Source organism: Anas platyrhynchos, chromosome 3 (genome assembly GCF_047663525.1).
Source record: "Anas platyrhynchos isolate ZD024472 breed Pekin duck chromosome 3, IASCAAS_PekinDuck_T2T, whole genome shotgun sequence".
In the NCBI taxonomy this organism is placed as follows: Eukaryota; Metazoa; Chordata; class Aves; order Anseriformes; family Anatidae; genus Anas; species Anas platyrhynchos.
Window position 1 is genome coordinate 95,024,264 of NC_092589.1, and position 21,960 is coordinate 95,046,223.

Genomic DNA, 21,960 nt, shown 5'->3' on the forward strand with positions numbered 1-21,960 from the left:
TAAGATGTTTTTTTTTTCTCAATGTTTTGAGAGGAGGCTGATGTTCAAAGTGCATGCTGCCTTTGGGCAGGGTTCAGAAGAGGATTGCCTGGAGGGAATGGAGCAGAACTTCTGGGCCCGTGGGCCATCCTGGTGGTATGTAGGTCACCTCCCGAGGGCTGTGTGGGTGCCCAGCCAGTGGTAACGGAGGAGGTCCTGATTGATGTGGAAGTTATCAGAGCCCTGAGACATTTGTGTGATTGCACTCCCTGTGTTTGCCAAGAGGCAGCTCTGCCGTATGACTTTCCAGCCTTTCTAACACCCTCTGGGAGAAAGAGGCTTCACAATTCCTCGCACAGAGAAATCCAAATCAAAACCAGGACACGCCCCAGTTCCCAAGAGCTGGCTGCTGAACCCCATCTGTCTGCCTGTGCTTGGCACAGCTGGGGGCTGCTCTTCTCTCTTCCACTGCTTCCTCTCTGCCTGCCCACCCTTTGTCCTGGAAATCTTCTTCCCAGATGCCGAGGAGTGAAGACCTGCCAGTTCTCTGTTTCTCCTTTTCCTGCCTTCAGAGTTGCAGAAACTCGTTTGCCAGCAAAGCTCTGACTTTGGATTTCCCTTTTATGATTCAGAAAATAAATAATGTGTCTGTGGCCAGCCTGAAGGAAGTGCTGGGCTTGGTGTCGCTGGAAACCCATCGTGTGAGTGTGTTGGTGGGAGACTGGGTGGATGTGGAGCACCAGGCTACCAGGTAGCCTGGCAAACACGACTTGCTGTCCTTGAGGAGCTTTTCATATCTGTGTGGAAGTGCTGCTGATTCCCCTCCAAATTGTTTTTCTTGTTAATACAACTACCAAGGGCAGAAAGTACAGGTATGGCAGAATTAAAAATACCATAGCTGTATGCTTTGATTCTGATATTAAAACAAGATACTGGCATTCACATGGTCTGAGTGACCAGCTCTCTGCTACCAAGCCAGGTTTGAGGTGAGTACGGTGGGCAGACAGCCGTAACACCAGGGCTTAGACTCCTCTGTCCATCTGTGTTGGGCTTCAGTGCAGGTTTTCTGCTCCCTTTAAAAGTAAAAATCTGTCGGTCAGCACAATTTTTGGATTGCCTGCACACTGTGGTTCCACATTAAACTATAAACAGTTTCCCACACCTCTGCCCTCCGGCTGTGGAAAAGCACCAGGGCTCTAGAGACTTGGCCCTGTTTAGGCCTTGCTTGGCTCCTCTTGGTGGGGAAGAAGCAAACACCATGGCCTGTTGAGGACTGCTCTTGTGGGGTCTGAGATTTTAACCATTCATTAAAAAAATATATGCTTTGTTTCTCTGAGGGGAAAAAAAAAATAATAAAAATCCCAAGCTGAATCTTCCTTGTGTCACTATGTGTGAGTTGTCATCCTAGCAGCCAAATCCACATGGAGGAAGCTGAGAGGTTCTAATCATTGCTGTCATGGTAGGCTCTGCCTCATTACGTGACCTTATCTGTGCTGTTACAGTTTGCACACGTGTGATGTGGAGATTTCTCATGCTTTGCTGTCATGCTTGCCAGATTCTCTAGCTTCAGTACTTACTATTAGCTTGGATATTTGCTATTGCTGGAGCCACTGCAGGGGTTAATAACGGAGCAAGTGCTGTGGTTTCTGTTTGCACAGCCCCCATGTCCTCCAGGACTGCCTTGAGCAAAGGAGTAGACCAGGAAGATGTTCTAGATGCAACTAGAGGGTGAATGGAAAACGCTGCATTCAGGGGCAGTCACTGAAAAATATTCAGCAATAGTAAATTCACTTAGCGTGAAACAATACAATTGTTTGCAGAGTTCTGGGTGACCCAGGAGGCTGTGGAAATGTCATAGGCCTGGCACAATTGTACAATTTTAATAGATTTTTGTTTTCAAGTGCTCTCTGCCTAAGTTTTGTTTTGATTTCCTTAATGAGGCCAACATTTTTTCCTTAGGGAAAAACAGTTGTTGAAGGTGAGAAAGGTCTGAGAAGGTTGCATGATGGAGTAGTTTTTGCTTTCTATTCTGTATATTTTAAGGACCTGACAAGTGGGAAAAACAAGCATGCTAAATATTCATCTGGTATATTTTTATGTTAACTTTCAGAGAAAAAAATGAGTACCTTGAGAAGGAGCTAGGTCATTATTTCACCTAAACCTTTATGAGGATATTTTATCTGTAAATGGTAAATATGAAAGCTTGAGAGAGATGCATAAAATTCTTTAGTCAATAATATAAAGCTACATCCTTAGACACTTCCCTCGCCCAGCTTCTTTAAAATACACATTTTAAAATGCATTTTAGCATAAGGAACTCAGTCTGCGTGATTTCCTTATGGCTTGAAGTTACGTAATTGGATGGAAAATATGATACAAAATCAGCAAAATAAAAAATGGCAATTTGGCTGACAGGCTGATTAATGCTCCAGCATTTTCTGTGTTATGAATACGTTTCTCTTTCAAAGAGGTTGAGCTCTTTGACTGTCGTAAATTCTCCCAGCAATACCTTTGTGTGTCTCCTGTAGTTTAAGGGTATTATTAGAGTCCAGAGTTGAAATGCATGTAACATAATGTCATCGTCTTCAGTTACAATGGAGCTATAAAGTTGTTATCAATGAAAGCAGCTGTTAATATAAATGACTTTCTTCCCCTTTAGGGAGTATCTGGAGTACCTGGAAACAGAGGACAATGACAACCTGAAGTGAAAGGAGAGAAGGTTGATTGTACAACTTGTCTCCTACATCAGGCTTTTGTGTCACTCTTGTCATCTTTCCATGTCCCATTGGCCAGTTCCAACAAAACATGAAAAGAGCTATACATCTCAGAGTTAACAAGCTCTTACAAGCTCTTTGAAAAGTGACGGCTAAATACAGAAGAGGGCTGTAGTTTGCACTCCATGTTTTGGGAAAGACGAGGAGAATTCACCCTCTGTTCTGCTGGTCAGGCAGCAGATGCCCAATATACCACTTCAGGGGTCTGGGCCAGCTGCTTGTGCTGCTTTTTGCTGTGCACCAAACCATGAAAATGTTCGTAGAAGACATGGAAGGAAAATAAGGGCCAGATAGTTCTTTAAAGTGGGGATGTGTGATGATCAGAGGTCACAACATAATGAACAATCTTTAATTGTGCAGCTCAGTTGTAATTGAACTGTTAGAAAGTAAAACGCAGCTCTCCCTGCTAATGCAAGGGGCGCTAGTTGTGATTTCAAAACTGAGCAATGAATTTCAGCATTCCAATACTGTGGTAGGAAAAGCCCCAGTGTGCACGTGGTGATACCAATGGATCAGGACAGCTCTCTTCTTGTTGAGTTAATACTGAACTAGTGTTACAGGATTTTACAGAATGATATCTTACTGGTGTTGCCCTTTTTCTGATGAATTTCAGAAACCTCTCTGTGGTTACTTGCATTTTTAGTCATAGAAATTTAGTCATCTTTGTTGTCATTGTTTTTAACTATCTGCTTTTCTGTCTCAATTGAGGCTTGAATCACCTTATTCTAACGAAAATTTTCTCTTTCTTTAGATATAGAAGCATTTTTTCATTCCTTCCCCAAAGCCATATTGCTGGTTCATTCCAACCACAGCTGCATTTTGTGCATGTATGTGAACCTGCAGATGCCAGACAAGTAACATGGGAAGTGGTGTAGGAAGGTAAAGACATGTGAGTTGCATTGAGGTCTTTAGAGCAGTGTGCTACACTACTGGTGTAGATTTCCAGGGAAGGTTAACACATCTGTGTCTAATATTGATAGTTGTTATTCAATCTGTAAGGGAGATCAAGGGGAATTTGGGTTTATGGGAGTTTGGGGATTCCAAGCTATAAAGGTACTAAAGCTTTATACTAAAATGTACAATGTTCACTACAAAGCAATAAGATATACTAAAAGTTGATGACATCCTTCCAGCAGTACTATAAATATTTTAATATGTATCATAGGTATCATTAAATCCATACAGAAAGAACAACTCTCAAGCAGAGCAAATAATATCCAGGTTCATTCAGACATAATTTCCTTTTTGAACACCACTGTCAGTGTACCCAGAATTAAGATTTATTTTTTTAAAAACATTTTTTCTGGGATTTTTTGATTCCTGAAGCTCAGTCAAACCTTCTGCAAAGTCATTGCATCTCCTCTGTTGTGAGGCCAGGTCACTTTGCACTGTGCATGTAAGAAGAATCAGAACTGGGCTGCATGAGCAGAGAAGGCACAGATCAGAGTCTGTCTGTACTACTACATTCATGCTGCCCACAAATTCAGGGTTTACCCATGCAGACAGCATACATGTGTGCGCATGCGTATCTCACTTATTTGTACAGATGTATATACACACACACACACATACATATACATATGCACATCACATATATACATATGCAAGTGTGTTTCCATCAGGAAAATCCTAGACATAAATAGGACAGCTCAAAATACAGTATACTCTCAGCTAATCCAATTCTAGTTGCTAATATATGGCCCCTGTGTCTAACAGTGGAAGCAAACTTTCACAATTACAGCACTGAGGGAATGAAGAGTGTGGATGTAGCTATGGAGCAGCACAGAGCTATCTGAAGTTCATTCATTCATGTTCATTTTGGAATTAAAAGTGACAGGTGAGCTGGCTGCATGCAAAGTGATTGATGGGCTTGCAGTCAAAAGCATCTGTAGGGTTGCAGGCAGCACTGTATGGCTCAGATTTCTGATTGTGAGCCTGAGTTGTTAAATCTATACAGGCCAACACTGTGCCAGGTGGATTTACCAGCTTGGATATGTCCTCGTTCAAGAGTTTGTGGCTCAAAATACATTGTGATGTTCTCCATTGCAGTGGGCCATGATACTCTTGGTGGGGTAGGAGTTAAAGACCAGAGCCTGAGCTTGTGTCTTCTCCAAAGGACATTGTTCCTGGCAGTATCAACATGCAGCACATGACTGCTGCTGCTGCTGTGGTCTGACATGCTCTGTATCTACTTGCAATTTTATTTACTGTAGTTGGTAAAAGTGTGATGTGTGATGAAGTTAACTCTGTTTATATCTGTAGGGCATCCACCTTTTTAATGCTTTGTGTAAGCCTGACACTAAGTTGGCTTCTCTGGGAGGCAGTGGGGCTGGGAAGGGCAGAGAGGAGGGCAAGGAGCGGGTGCTCACCTTTGGATGGATGCTTTGGGATGTGCCAGGGGATAATGTCCTGCACAGCAAAGGCAGGAGCCAATGCTGCTGCTGACCTGGCTGGTGAGTCCAGCAGGTCAGGGGTTACTACAGCTTGTAAGCAAGGATTAGATCTGAGGGAGGGATAATGAGGCAAAAGGTGATGGATTTAGGGTTGTGCTGGAAGGTCCTGAGAGGAAGACATTGATTCATGAGGGAAGAAAACCATGTAGATGGATGCATGCCTCCTGGCTTGGTTTTTCCCTTAGTAGCCATTCTTGTTATAGACCTCAAAGCAGGGGATGGATCTGAAATCAGAGATCTGGCTATCACAGCTGCAGATGTTACACCATCCTATGGATTATTTGGGACTTGCTCATTTCACAGTCTTGTGGTCCTGCAAAGAAGAAAAACTGCTACAAGGGCATTGCTGCTCCCTTTCTCCTTTCTAGAGGGCAACACAGCTCATTGTTTTCTGTGTCTGAGAAAAGAGCTGTGCCACTGGAAAGAAGGTTGCTTGCATGCCACAAGCAGAAAGGCAGAAAGGAGAAAGGCTTCAGTAGCCTGCTGTCAGGATGAAAATACGCAAGTATGGCTGAAAATTACTCACAAAATAGAGGTCAGTATGTGCTGACTCACAGAGCTCTGAGTGACAAGGAAAGAGCGTAGCTCTCTAGGATGTGCAAACCTATTTCCACATCCATGGATGTGCACATCCACGCTAAGGATGTGCAAATGCTAAAGAAGCCCAGAAACAGCTTTCAGTGACTAAGCCTAGATTACCCAGTTGTAGGGGTTTTTCTCTGAGTCAAGTTTTCCATACTTGATTATGAGTTAAATTCTTCTCTTAAAATTTATTCTGATAGCTTGTGAAAGAGCCAAAGCATTCTCCATCACTAATGTATGTTGGAAAGCAGTTCAGAACATGTTTATCATTTCAGTTTGGAGTCTACAAACACAATGGCAGAAGAAAAGCAGCCCTACGGAGCTCTGATTCATACGGATGGAAAATCCAGCCATAACTGCATCTTTACTTCCACCCAGCTTTTCAGGGTCATAAAAAAGCTATGCATCCTTCTCATTAGTAAACAAGTCCTGGTTACTTTTACCCGACAAGCTGAAAATTCCCACTGGGCATTGCAGTGGAGGGCCCTTACTTGTTGCTCACGGGAGAGGGCTGCAGGTCTGCAAATACTCTGGATAGATTCAGCTCCTTGGGCTGAATCAGCTCCTTGGGCTGAGGAAGAAGTAATTTTCACTTGCCATCTGTTTATTGCTCATTTTTCTTGAGCAGATGGTCACAGTTTTTACATATTTGTTTTTCAAATGTGACAGAAGTAAAAGATTCTTGAGACATTTTATTCTGTGATCTGGTCTGGATTGTCTCTTCTGGAATGAAGTCCATCTCATTTTCACAGAAGTCATGAATTGGTGTATGCTTTTGCTTTTAGTCTAGATTTGACTTTTCAGTGAATCTTAACTTCCTTATCCAAAAATCTATGCAAGACTACTTGAATTTTTTTGACCTGAAATCATTCTAACTGGTAGGCTGTGTAACATATAGCACATGAAATAGGGATTAAATGTGCATGATATGATTGCAAATGTTGCAATTTTTATATATGTACTTACAGATACAGAGTAATGAGCTGTCTGGCTGGGATTTTTGTAGACCAGGCTAAAATCATTCTCTGGATGGGGAGATGGCCACTGGCTTCAGACAGAGCTCTTGGGGCAGTTCATAGAGCTGAATGTGCTCTATGACAAACAGGGAGAGGAGTGGAGAAAACCAGATGCTACCTCTTCTTTGCACACTGGCTGGCACTGTGAGATGTACCACAAAGTCCACATGAAACAAATACGCTGGGGAAGTCACAGGAAACATTGCTTAAGCAAAACCTCCCCGTTTTCTTTCTTTGGTAGCTGATGGTCACAGGAGTGAGAGAGATTCACAAATATGAAATCTGAACAGGGAGCAAGCGGCCCTAAAGGAACTGCAGCAATTCCTGGAAGCCCAGGCCTGGCTGGTCTCCCTGGGGCTGCTGGAGTTTGAATCGTCACTAATTACTGCAACAGAAGTCAGTCAGTTTTGTGATCAACACAAATATGATGTGTGATTTGGGATTTAGCTTAACACTGGGATTTAGCTTAACACGGATAGCCATCAAGTAGCTGAGAAATATAATGATCATCACTTTCTTTTCCTGCTTTCTACAGTGTTATGCAGAGCTACCGGGAAGTCACCAAAATAAGGTACTGAGGGATGTAGTTAGTCATGAGGCTTTCCTTTAAATTGATGATTAGTAATTTCTTTATTTTTATTACCACTTAGTCAGCTCAGGGCAATTAGGGTTAAAGCGGAGAGGAAATATATTTCAGAGGTAAACAGATATGGAAAACATATCAGCAGCTAGCTGGAAACCAGTCCAAATTCTAAGTGTAAATAATTCACAAATTCTAAGTGAATGTGGCAAAAACAAACAAACAAAGCCAACAATCATAAAATACCCAAGATAGCAACAAATACATTTTTCTTTATTTCACCCCTTTAGAGAAAAAAAAATATCTTTCAGTGCTGCTGTGATTATTTTGCACTGCTTATGAGCAAGCCATACCAAAGTGCTCTGCCATATATTCTGCAAACACGGTGCTCCCTGACGTGCAGAAAAGGTGGGTGTGCTCACTGCCACGTCTTCTGATGGTGCCTGGCAATGAGAGGTCAGCAGAGGTGATGGTCTGAGGTCCTACTGAGGTACTTCACCGCCTTTACGGTGTTAAGTGCTTCTGTGGAGCAGAAAGGGTACATGCACACCAAGGCTGTGTTTTCCTGGCTCTTCTGTGGGCCAGTTGAGAGGAAACCTGACTTCAATTGCTGGACAGAGATGTGTGGGCATCATGTAGAAACTGGCTGTAAATCATTGGAAAACTTTATTATTTACCAAGAAGTGAAACAGAAGTTCAGAGAGGCCCAGTTCTCTGTGCATTTGCAATGTCCATTTTTTTAAATATTTTTTTTTATTTTTTCTCTCCAGAAAATCTGTTAATTGCATGAGTAACAAGCAAGAGACACCTGTGCCTTGCTGTTAGCATGCACACATGCAGACAGCCAGCTTCTGGTATTTTTGTCAGTGCATGAAGGCAAGACTTGAGAATAAGTTGAAAAAAGTCAAAATACTGTAGAGATAATTATTGGATTGGTGACTGAGACACACTTGTAACACCTTCATTTAGTGTGTGAATCTTCTGCCTGAGTCTGAATGATACCTCTTGGTTTTGAGTAATATAATTGTGAATACCTAAGAGCCTGTTTAAATCTATTAGTAGTCCACTAACGCCCATTCTCAACACCTGTCCTTTGAAAACGACCCATTGAAATAAAACTGTAGCCTAAGAAATGTGGACCAAATCTAAAGAATTCTGCATCTCTGGCACACAGCTACTAATTAAGAAAAAATCTGAAACACAAAACATTTTGTGATCTGTTATTCTCAGGTATGTAATAGGAATAAAGGTATCAAATATAACAGGATATATTGAATAATATAAATAAATATGTAAATATAGCACAGGTTAAAGCGTTATGGTTTTAACAAATTAAAGTTGTCCATTAAGAGCTAGATTTCTTGTTTGTAAACTGTTAAGAAAATATTGTTTTCAAGAATCCTACTGAATAAATGCCATCAGGATAGTTATTAGAAAAAGGATGAAGAAATGTTATAATTCGAAGTGGAAACGACTGGAATAATTAAGATTTTACTTATATCAGAAATAAATAATTGGGCATTTGTGGAGATTTCTAAATGTTTTATATGCAAGAATTTTTCTTCCTGCTTTAAGGGAGAATTTAGCCTTACAGGTATACATGGTAAAAGAGATGAAATGATAGTTTTACATGTTTGTAAAGACATGCAACTCACAAAATATTGTTCAACTCTTTGCATGTTCATGATTTTTACTAATTTTTCATCATTTTCCTATATTATTCTGGAACCAACATAGCTCCCCACCTTCATCATCAGGATGGATAATTTTTAGGTTGCTTGGGTCTGAACAAAGATGCTAATAATCTGTAAAATATTGACTATGCATACTGAAAGCTGCTATGTAAACCTAATGGGAGCAATTAGTTCATGAAATTAGATGCAATATCAGCATTTATATTTTACTTTAAAAGGATGTAATGGTGTTAAAGGACTGGAATGAACTGTAAATAAAGAAATACTTTTGATTCACTTGTTCCTTTCTCCCTCCTTCTGTTGCACTCATCTTCTGTCTGAACTTCTTGCAAAAAACAATTGAATAAAGCCAGGAAATAACTGCTCCAGTGGTGTTACAGCAAGCCGTAGTTTACAAAGTGCTACTAAAAGTGAGCTATTTGTTTAGGAAAGGAGGCAAAGGACTGCAAGGGCTTGAAGATGCTATTGGTGAAACGGAAAAGGGAGGACTGGATGCCAAGGCCAGACGGGGGAGAAAGGCACTGCTGGAGCTGGCAGTCTGTGAGATGTACTGTTCTTTTGGAGATAAAATATCATCAAAGACACCAGATATTTAGGGTAAGGAATAGATACACAGAACTGATCTGACACAGAAGGAAATCATTGTAATGAACACAACAGAAGGATCAGAATGGGAACAAAATAGACAAATAGTTATTCCTCAGGCCAGTGAAAATGCATGAAGGAAGATTTCTGACTCACAGAATCTGAATTTAACTTTACAAGGAAATTAATCTAAACTGATAAGAGTGCAGACATTTTCATCTATTTTTTTCCTTGTTTTTGGAAGAGCCATGTTTAAAAATAATTGTGCTTGAATATTTGGTCTACAAATACCATTTTTTGCCTTAGCTGGATGCTAGAAGAGGGCAGTACAGCCAAACATTGTTAACCAGATAATCACAGGAAATTTGGGAGGCGTTTTGGTGGGATTTGCTATTAATGGAAGTGTTCTTTCCACTGCTTCTACTTCATTTTCCTAATGTTTCTAATGCTCTTAAACTACAGGGACTACCTTTTCCAGCAACTCATGTGAAAGGACTATGTAAAAGAATATTCTTAGAGCAAATCTTACCTTTTGCAGACAGTCTGAGGAAGAAATGTGCCAGCACATATCCTCTCTGTGGAAACGTATCCCCTGGTTCTCCAGGACATCAGGGTATTCCTGGATACCTTTGGCAAGAGGTAAGTGTAGTGGGAGAGAAATATAGGCCCACTTTGCAAATCCAAGTGTAGCTGAGCACTGAATGACATGAAACATGAAATACAAGGAACAGAAAAGACTTTCTTTAATGTAGTATTATACTTGATTTTGTTCTCACTGAACCAAAGCCAAAGTGAGTTTTCCACTGACTTCAATAGGAACCAGGGGAATTTGCTTTCCTGCAGGGAAAACAAATAGAGAATAGCTATGGAAGAAATTAGAAGGCTGCAAAACAAAATAAAATGCCCAAACCAAGACCTTGAGATTTTTACTGTGTTAATTTTAGCTTAGAGAAACATGCAATGAAGTTACGGTAAAAGATTAGATAAATCCCTTTTAATGCTATTACAAACTGAGCAATAATTTAATAAACATTTTTTCTAAAAAACTACCCCCAAATGATATGAAACAGTTTTAAAACTTTAATTGTATCATTATTTTCAACAACTCTGAAAGCAAACTGTGACTCATAACCACAGCATTCATCTCCCACTGCTCTAAAAGGTCTTGAGGGACCACAATTTGCCTTTCCCTTACTTGAGGGACCTATGAGGGATCATAATTTCATTAGGTATAGTTGATTGGTATTTTCTGGTACCTACAGCAAAGAATACCAGAGAAGAGTAAGTTCCAAAGCAATTCTTTTACTGGAGTTATGTTTGTTGCTGTGCTGCTGCCAAAAACCTTATTGCATTATCTAAAAGAAGAGGGAGATTTTAAAAAGTCAGCAGCAAAAATGTCTGGACTATTTCTTCTTGTTTTCACAGTTCTTTGTACATCTTTGTTATTCTGCTGATGACCACTACCTACTGTGCCATGAACTTTAGATGAAAAAGATTTATTTTATGAATCAGAAGTTAAATACCATGGCTGCTATGAGGTATTCTTAGTGATGCTGTTCAAGAATAAACAAAATACTCTTCTAAGAGAAGAATGAAATTGTAAGGGATTGCATGGCAGATTTGGAAAATAGGTAAAAATCAGCTTGTTTCACTTTGCAAATTTTGGGTTACCACCTCAAAGACATACACCACCTCATATAGAGACATAATGTGTTAATGACCTAACTGTATAAAAAGTAGTTTTTTAAGGCTTGAAGTGTTCATCTACCTTTAACACTTCTTCCCTCATGGCAGTGACTCCCACTGACACACTTTGGTGCGTGCAGACCACAATGCCAAACTGAAAGCAAACAATGTTATCTCAGTTTTCTTGCCACACAGTTAAACATCTGGGATTTTGTCATTGTTCATTCGGTTGTACTGGCTTTGCCCTTGTGAACAAATGTTGAATGGCTTTATTCTATGTTATTTCCTTGCTCTAGACAGTCTTTGTCTTCCTAATCCCTTCATTTCTCCTTAACTGTTTTTAGTGTTGTCTCACCACCTTTTGCTGCTGTGCATTTTCTGCTTCATTCCTCTGCAGGGAGAAGTCTCTCCCTATATCTCCAGCCTCCTCCTAACTTCCCTTTTTGACTTTGAGTTACAAGTACAACAGGGAATCCTTTAACAGCTTCCCTACTGGCTTCACGTCATCTCTGTTCAGAAATAAAACTGTTAAATAATGTGCTCACACACAGTTGTTGGAGGGGATGCAGACCATTGCTGCCTGTGGGACTTGTCCTCATCCACAACACAATAGACCATGGTCAGCCAACTCTCAACTGCTACAGTTTAAGCACTGATCCTAGTAAAGCAGGCATCTGTTGGTGCTCTGGCTTCAATGCACATATTGAACCATGCTAGAAAGTTTCCTTATAAAGTTTTACAGGTATCTGAGGTGGGGAATGTAGACCAGAAGGATTTTATGTTGGTTTTGGTGATCCTGGAAAACAGGGACTAAAGGGTGGAATATTTTCAAAGGCTTTTTTAACATTGTCTTTTGCTCAATTAATTCAATGTTCAAAGTTTATGAGCAATGGACTGTTTTCCACTTGAGTGTAAATTGTTTTACTCATTAACTTTTAGATGAGCACGGTGAAAATTGAAATAAAGGCATCAGAGGTTTTGGGCCAGTTGGTTTTGAAGAGAAGCAAGGTCCAAGAGTTTTGTTCTTGAAATTCAATGATTAAGTGGCTAACAACAAGAATTTTTTTTTTGCTTTGCAAAATATTTTCTAAGATGACATGAAAATAACATCAGAATACATACATGCACATGCAAAGAACAAAAGACATTTACATTTAAGGGTAATAATAACAAGTGGGTTCATAAAAACAATGATTTTTCTTTTTCTCTTTTTTCTTCCAGCAAAGCCAGGTTCATTCCCCCTCCCGCCCCCCCACCTCCCCAGTTAAACCATAACACAGAACTGCCATTAAGTATAAATATGAAGACACCATGGTAAGTATATGTACTTCTGGTATTCTTTGTTCTTAGCTTCCCAGATGATCCTTAGTATTGCTTTGCCTGGGATACTGGGGTGGAATCAACAGCAATATTGACCATTCAGGTGACCATTTACACTATTTACTTCATGATATCCTAGGACAGAGATTTTCTTGCTTGCTTGTAATACTAATTTTCATGGGTCTATATGGGCAACTAGAGCCAAGTGCTGCTTTCCATGCAAACACGGCCCAGAGAAACTCCAGGAGATTGCTCTGCAACGGGCTTATTCTAACTTTTACAGCAATTTCATCTCACAAGACTACTTGCATTTGTTTGCTGGATCATTTATTTTCTACAAGAATATATTTTATCTCTGATTAATTCCAGTAACAATAAAATAAAAAGCTTATACACTGGATTGGAGCATTTAGATGAGTAATGGGACATATATATATGAACAGTTAATTCCACTGCTTATGTATTGCAGTTTTTGTACCCTTGCATCATTGAATAAAATGGTTTACTGTTTTCAGCCCCAATCAGTTTTTGGTTCTCCACAGCAGCTGCAAGCCCCTAGCTCCTCCTGCAAATCCTGGGCATGGTCACAAAGCTATTCACAGGACTCTGGCCCCAGAAGTCCCTCCTGGTGATGTGTACCTCGGAGAGGAACAACCTATGTATTGAAGCAGGAAGGAGGCATTGTGGGGAAGTTTTATACCGTAATGTGGGACTGGAATGCAGAAGATCTGTTAACATTCCTGGTTAAAATTTACCAGATATGATACAGCAAATTACAGCATTAGGCAAGCTGTTACCGGATCCTGGTCTCCATTTTCTTATCTATAAGATGAAGTTTATGAGCTACATTTCTACAAATCTTCAAAGGAAAAAGAACATGAAAATGTGTAATAATTGTTTTCCCTCAACACTTCTGTAATCTTTTCTCTCTCAGTTACAGCTATGAGGAAAGTACACATATTCAGGAGTATATGTACATATTCACTGTAATGTTCATGCTTCTCTAGAAAGACCACTCTATCCCTGTCTCCACTTTGTATTCATTGGCTAGAGGTCTTTCATATTGGAATTTTCTCTTTCTTTCCCTCTTTCTCTCTTTATTTCTTTCTCTCTCTCTCTTTCTCCTCCTCTCTTTCTTTTTCTTTCTTTTCTTTTTCTCTTTCTTTTTCCCTTTTTCCCTTTCTTTTTCCCTTTCTTACCCTTTACCACTGTTAAAATATCAAAGCTGCTCTTCCCATTGGTCTTTGAAAACATGAGCAGCCTACATGCCACGATCCTGGTGTCGAAGAAAGCAAACGCAAAAGAAAAGGTCATTGCTTCATTGCAAGGTGCAACAAATTTCCTCCTCTCTCCACAACATCTCCTGCTAGGTAAAAGCAGAACAAGACACACTTTCTGCTTGTTAATGTAATATGAATTGATCTGAAGAAACAGGGCCATTGGGTTCACAGGCCTCAGGAAAGGTTAAGTTCATATAGCTGAAGCTACTTCATCAATAGAATCATAGAATATTCTTAGTTGGAAGGGATCTACAAGGATCACTGAGTCCAACTCCTGACTCCATGAGACCACCCAAAAACCAGACCGTGTGTCTGAGTGTTGTTCAAACACTTCTTGAGCTCCAGAAGGCCCTGGGGAGCCTGCTCCAGTGCCATACCACCCTCTGGGTGCAGAACCTTTCCCTAACCCCCTGCCTGACCCTCCCCTGTCCCAGCTCCATGCCGTCCCCTCAGGTCCTGTTGCTGTCCCCAGAGAGCAGAGCTCAGCGCCTGCCCCTTCGCTCTCCTCGTGAGGGAGCTGCAGGCCGCCATGAGGCCTCCCCTCAGCCTGCTCTGCTTGGGGCTGAACAAACCAAGGGACCTCAGCTGCTCCTCATACATCTTGTCATCTAAACCCTTCACCATTTTTGTAGCCCTCCTTTGGACACTCTCTAATAGTTTTATGTCCTTATGTTGTAGTGCCCCAAACTGCACACAATACAATATGATGTACCCCAGGACATGTCTGCCCTTTGGGCTGCCCAGGAACACTGCTGGCTCACATTCAACTTGCTGTCAGTCAGAACCCCCAGATTCCTTTCCAAGGGGCTGATCTCCAGCCTCCATTCACTACTTTGTCTGCTAGACATGTTACTGTGAAAATGATTGCTGAGATATTTCATTTTCTACATCTCTCTCCCCCTTTGAGTTAAGGTTTTCCCGGATGAACCATAAACTTAAAGCTACTGGACGACGGGAAATTGGGGCTTTAATCCCTTTTAGCTGCCAGCAGACAACCCTCTGTTCTGGTCTTATTAACATCTCTCTTCTCAGAAAGACAGAAAAGGGAGAGAGGAAGCTGAGTATAACAACCATGCCCAACCTTCCCCCTGAGGTCTGTAAGGCAAATCAGAGACACATTTCTGCATGTGATGTGTGACTGAGTTATGAGGACTGGAGCAAATGGGCAATGGGCTGGTTCAGGGAGGTAGGGAGGTACAGAGGGGACAGGCTGGTGGTGAGCTGCTCTAATGAGGCAGGTCAGGATACATATTTATATATTGTATATTATATATGTATTTCTGGGTCAAGCAGAAGTCAGAGAAGTAACTAATAAAAGCTTATCTGAATCACGGTGTGCGCTACCACTCCTTAAGACTTATTATTATTATTGTTATTATTATTACCCCAGAAATAGTGTATTTCATGGTTTTAACCTCACCTCAGCAATACTGCAGAAACAATTCCTTTCACTTTGAAGGCAAAAGTTACAAATGAGTTAAACTGACTGATGTAATTGTTGGCGGAAGAAAATTACTTGTCAACATGGATGCATTACACACTTTAAGGTGTGCAGCGTAACTATTGTTTTCTGCAAAGGTATCACAACCTGTTCAACTAACCAATGATGAACACACAGTGAAAATGAAGTTGCATTAATTTAGGTACTGGTGCAATAAACAAGACTAATTTGACTTTTAACATGCTGGGAATGTGGCAGATGCTTTAGTCATCATTGCCAGCTGTTCCGGTTCTCTGTGGTGAGGAAGTCTTGATGTGGGTTGAGAGATGAGGGGTTGGTAAGCAATGCTCAATATCTGTTTTCAGAGTAAGTATGCCTGTGAATGCTGGTAGTGGTTTTGGTACTGAGATTCTTGTCAGAAAATTCAATGTAACACATTCCATGGGTGAAATTTATCCTTGCCCCCTCACTTTGAACTGGTTCTTCAGGACGATTTCTTAGGAGATGTGAGCTGAAATCTGTCAGAGATTGTGTGGTGTGTGGTTCAGCTTTTGTAGGAATCTGTATGTGCATAAACAAAATGACAATACGCAATGAGGTTTATCAATGATTTCTCCTAGAAGTGCTGTCCTCTATTAATCATTTAGGGGAACTGGAGTGAGAGGGACAAGTATTTATACTTTAATATTAGTGTTTAACATTTCCAGTTTCTCTATTTCAGTGAGGAAAGATTCAGCCCACAGATTGGCCTCTATCCCTGTGTAAAGGGTGAATATGTGAGAGACTTGTAACAGACTCTCTTGTGAGTTCTACTCCTGTAAACACTAAGTTGTGTGCACAACTGTTATGGCTAGTTACATGTATATGTAAAGCTTTGCAGAGTTAGGTGATGATTTCAGAGCATGACCTTGTTCAGAGTCTTCTGTAAACCTTTCCCTTTTTACATCTGGTATTTGTTGTTGAAGATAAAGCAAAGGCTAGGATTCTTCCATTCTTTTTATTTATATGAGTTTTAACAAGCTTTAGGAAACCTTTTAGTGGAAAATTAATTTAATTGCTATTTTACAGCAAAATTTCCTTTATTTTCAGTGTTGGAATATTAAATTTTCCGATGTTAGGAAAAGCCCAGTTCAAGCCTGATTACATTTCTTATAACGCAGCTTTGCTTCAGTTACTTGCTCAGAGCACAGAATAGATGATGCTCTCTTAGGAACACCTTTTCAATCTTCTGCTGACTTTAGTTGGTGGGTATAGGTTTTCTTAATTCATGATATTTCATCTGCTACTAGAAGAAAAATAAACAACAAACACATTTACTTTCTGAAGGGCCTTTGTCAGACAGGTGTTGCTGGAGTAGCTTTTATGTTTCACAAAGATGAGACAGTTTGTTTTGATGGTGCATTGCATAGCAAAGAAATACTTGCATGTCTCCTTCTTAGATGTGAAGCTGAGGAACAAGGGAACTATGGTGGGGAGAAAGAAAAAAGAAACAAAACTCTGAAATTTATGTTGAGAGTACTTAACAATACAATCTGTTTTCCCTGCTCTGTCAATCAGCCCTTCAGTCTGCTGCTCACACTAGGAAGCTTGCACATAGTGGCTGCTCACTGAAGACCTCACGTTAGCTACCTGCTCAAAAGCACACAAAGAAATAGGTTTTCTAGGAAATCTTTTGAAATAAACCCTAATGGGAGTTTTCATATGAGTAATCCACTGGGTGGCAGAAGTACATCAGAAAAAAACTTGCTTAAACATAATTAGCATAGAAACGTATGGACATATAAGTTTAGCCACCATTTAAACTATTGTGTAGCAACACTACCTGAATTTTCCACCTGAGCTGAATGCATTTGAAAATAACATATCTCAAGAGATAATAAACAGGAAAGACTTTTTTTTTTTTAATAATAATAATAAAATAATAAAAAAATATATATTTTTTTTTCCTTTCCGTATTTAAGCAGAAGTAAGCTTCTGCATGCTCATATTCTTGTCCCTTTTCTTTTTATTCTCCCCCTCTGAGATTTTCAGAGGGGGAAAGGACCTGGGCTGCCTTGTCATCCCATGCATTTCTTCCTGCACCTTTTGGAGGATGAGCACTGGTGCTGAAGCTGGGGACTTCATTGTGCTCACTGCCTCAGCTGCTGTTGTCTTGCTCCTTTGCACAGGAGAGATGTGATGAGGATGTATATGTCTTCTATCTTCTCAGTGTTGCTATAGTTAAACAAACAAAAAAACTTGACTGTCAGTATTGAGGATATGCAGATCCTTTTCCAAGGTACATGTTCCCAGGTAATCCAGGTCTTTAGGTTGGTTGCTCTTACCAGCCAAAGCTGTCCCTTTGTTTTGCCTGGCTTTGTAATTCAGGGCAGGTTTGATGCCTCAATGGAGGAGTCACACCACTGATAGTACAGTGGGTGAGTAGTTAAGAGACTTAGAGGGCAGGTGATGATTTTCATAGTAATTAAGACCACCTGGTATGGTTAGTCTCCACAACTGTATTCATTGCACTTTAGGTGAGCATAGCGAAAATGGAGATAAAGGGGAGAAAACTTGTATGGACTAGTTGGCTTTGAAGGTGACCAAGACCTAAGAGGTAAGTTTTCATCTTTATTTTTATTTTTTTTTTCTGCTAGGAATATGTTTCAGTCTATGTGGTTCCCTGCGTATGTGTAATTCTGCCAGAAGCAGACTAGCCTAAGATAAGACTGTGATCCAGTATGCTTCTCATGTCTGTACACCTCCTGTTATGGCAACTGAACATAATTCCTCTTTGGAAAATAACTTGGAATAACTAATCCATCTGCTGTAAATCCCAGAAAGCTTAGGGCTCACCCAAAAGATTCAGGGGGTTTAAAAGAATATAATATTTTGGTTTACCTCCTGTGTTCTTTTTTATTTTATTTTTTGTTCTTGTTAATTTGTTTTGTTTTTAAATACTTTCTCTATAAAATATGCAAGGAAGAAATAGAACCACTGTTGTCACTACTTCACTTTTATTTTTTTATAGTGGATTTAGCCTTGTTGCCAAAATTTGTCCTTTATATCTGCTGTCCAAATAACCCTGCTTCAAATCTCCCTCTGTTCCTTCTCTACTCTCTCTGGCACTCCTGATTTCTTCCACTGCCTGGCCAGCATAAGATGCAGTAACCAGTACGGTTAGTCCCCACAAATGTTTTTGTCCTATTAAAATCAGTGTCCAAGAACTTCTTTATTATGTGTTTTATTATTCTGAGGATGTGAGGATTGTGGCCCTTTGAAAAAACCACCTTGCAGGTGAGCATAGTATGTGGTGGAATGGGTCAGTCGTACTCAGTATCTGAAGGATTGCCTTTAACTGTACGTGGGGTGACTGATCTGGAATGCCTTTATTTTACCCCCTCAGAATGTGAGGATAGTTCCCAATAGCATATTTGTAGAATTTTTTCTTTAGAGGACAACAAATGCCAAATCATAATAACTAAAATGAGGTCATCTATATCAGGCCCAAGCTATTCAGCAGCACACTGAAATCTCTGCAAAGAATTGGATAAAAGAAACAAACTGTTGAATCTTGCACTGGCATGACGCCTACTCCCTTTTTTAAACTAATTTCTTCTAGCTGTATCATTCCACTTTGAACACCACTGCTAAATATACACAACATTATGAAAATGTGACTATTTTTTAACTGTCTTAAGTTGTATACCACATTAGCATATACTTTTAGGCAAAACAACTTATAGCTAAATTTTACCTAATCTTCAAGTTAAAATCTGAAGGTGTGATACTGTTCAACCTGCATGGAAGAATACATATAATTTTTTATTCTATATACAATTTTATGCTCAACTTGATTTATCCATATTTGATGATATGTAGAAGTTGGTAAATAAAATAAGCTCTCTGCACACAGCTGTGATAGCTGCAAATAGTGTTGCTTTTTATTTATTTATTTTTTTAAATGAGCAGTAATCATAAACCCTATGTGCTAACTAGTGCTAACTAGTACTAACAGATAAGAAGAGTAGGGGTTGGAAAAGGATATTTTCCAATTGCGTATGTACTTTTATGCAAGATATAAAATAAGGTAGTTTTCTGGGCACATTCAATGAAGGCTTGTGCATTAATCTGGTCCAAATGTGCTGGACAGACTTAATTCTCCCAGTCAGCCTCAGTTCTGGGGGTAGTGGCATGGAAGGACCACAGCAGTGTTCAGCCCTGTTAGAGCAGGGTCCCACCGAATCTGTTTTCCAGTGCGTGTTTTCACGTCAGCCTTCATCCAAGCCAGCATCTCTACTGGATCCACAATTTGTATTTTTAGCAAGGAAAAGCTGAACATGTGTATGATAATATCTAAAAAAAAATAATTATGTTTAGGAAAAGAAACAAATTTCCAAAACTGAGGCCGAGGAAGAAAAATGAAGATATGTAAAACTCCATATGAGTTCACGCGGATTTTTGATTCCTCTTCTGAAGAAAAGATACTGAATAGGATGTATTTGTCAGATGTGTCCCCTTGCCTTGCCATTTTGCCATGACCTCACTTTGAGAGAGGATAGAGGATCCAGAAAATAGCAAGTTTTTTTTTTTTTTTTTTGAAGGGGGGGGAGTCAGGGGAGTGGGGAGTATAGACATGTTAGATAGATTGATGTTAGTTTCATTTTATCAAATATTTGATTTAATCAGGATTTGATCAGGGAATACATCTTCATATTCCATTGAGCTCTGTAGGGCTGCTGGTCAGAAGTTTCAAACCCTAGTGGGGGTTAAATTCTGAACATATTGCCAGGGACACTTGGAGTGCTCTAATATATTCAAATGCTGTCACATTGTCAAGTATGTTTATTTTTCATCCTTGCTTTCTCTATTAAGGAAAAGCAGAATTTAAGACACTACACTCATCTATTGAGATGGAATTTTTTTTATTTATTTAGAGAAAACACAGAATTATTATCTTTTGCTTGTGCTATCTTGTTGTTGTTGTTCCTTTGTCTATTTAAATAAACAATATCTTAACACAAAGTATAACTAAACAGGAACATCATTAACTTATACAAAAAATCGAGAGAATACTCATAGGCTAATGCTGTTAGTCCAGGAGAAGTTATGGCTTTAGTGACATTGCATGATGCTGACATGGGCTTTGGAAGTGTAGTGGTTTACAAAACTGCTTCTATCCAATCTAAGCATATACATTTTCCAATGAAATAGTCCAAATTTTCCAAATAAAAAATGTTGAGTGGAAGGACATGCTGGAATCTGAGAAAAAAGCCAGGGTGGGGGAAATGTTAACTCACAGAGCAATTGACTAATGCTGGTTGGTCCCTGTCCCATTCCCCACTGACCTTTCAGAAACCAACCCTGGAATGACTCATTCTGCAGTCCCACCTCACCACCTTGTCTTTCCTCCCTCCCTTTGGGGCTGCTGAGAGGTTGTAATGACAGTTGTCTTCATTTGGCTTATTCATAACAACATTTTATGTTTTATTTCTTTCCTTAATTTATTTTGTTTTGCTTTTATTTCTTTCCTAGCTCATATGCAAAACCATCCCTTCCCTTTTCTTGGCTCTTGTTAGAATGCATTGTTATTCTTTCATTTGTATAATTCATTGTATGTAAAATTATACCCTTATAAAAAGAAGCTCACAATCATTTCTTTTCTTCTCTAAGGTCCATTCTAACATATATATTTTTTGAAGTTTCTTTAAATGACTTTTTATTTCTCAGCTGTCACCCTTTTAATCATTTGATTCCAGTTTACCATGATACTTGTAAACAAAACCAAAACTACCAGGCAAAACCAGCTCAGTGCCACACAAAACATACTCTGTCATCTTTTTCCTGTATGCCAAAGGGCAGTACCCAGCAATGATGAGAAGAATGTTAATATCTGCTGATCTTTAAGGAAAATATAATTGTCCTTTCACTTGCTAAGTTTCCAGAAATCAAGTCCCTAAAGACACTGGGATCAGCTTTTATGCTACAGTCACAATTTTATTGCAGCAGTTTATTGCCTAACCTTGAGTAATAACAGGATGGACTCGATTATACTTAGAGCAGTAGTAGCACTTAAAATTACAGAATTGGAAAGAAAATTCATGCCTGTTCTCTGGAATACCCAGGGTCCAGAAGACTTGAAAAGAAGTCAGAAAATCATTGAGACATCGCAGCAAGCCACCAGGGAGCCAGAGAAGCCTTCCAGCACTGAGTCAGCGTGTCATTTCAGGAGTGTATATTTCCTCAAATGCAATTCAGTTTTATTTACTTTATCCTGATTTTTTCCCCCTACCTTTTTCCACGCTTTCCATGTTTTCCTGGCTCTATGTTGTTATTTTCTCTTTTGAAAGAGAAGTAGGGGAATAATCCATTTACTTACTGGGAACTTGTGTGTGTTAGGCAGCCTAAGAGGGAAAAATTAACAGTTCTGGAGATTCCATAAGTATGCTACCATGGAATTGTATCTGTGTTGAAAACACTCATTAAATCTTAGACCCCTCTTGAGTGTTTCTGATTAACTTAAATGTTAACAGCCTTTGACAAAAAATCTGTTATCTAATTTCTGTAATAAAGTTATTCTTTTGTTTATCA

General features: G+C 39.6%; 1 long non-coding RNA gene across 1 annotated transcript; it reads left to right on the top strand.

Moving 5' to 3' along the window:
- LOC140002241 (uncharacterized) lies at positions 1 to 21,960 on the top strand. Its single transcript, XR_011808534.1, has 5 exons — positions 1 to 680; positions 10,202 to 10,302; positions 12,571 to 12,663; positions 13,212 to 17,986; positions 21,495 to 21,960. It is a non-coding gene; the product is annotated as an uncharacterized lncRNA (long non-coding RNA).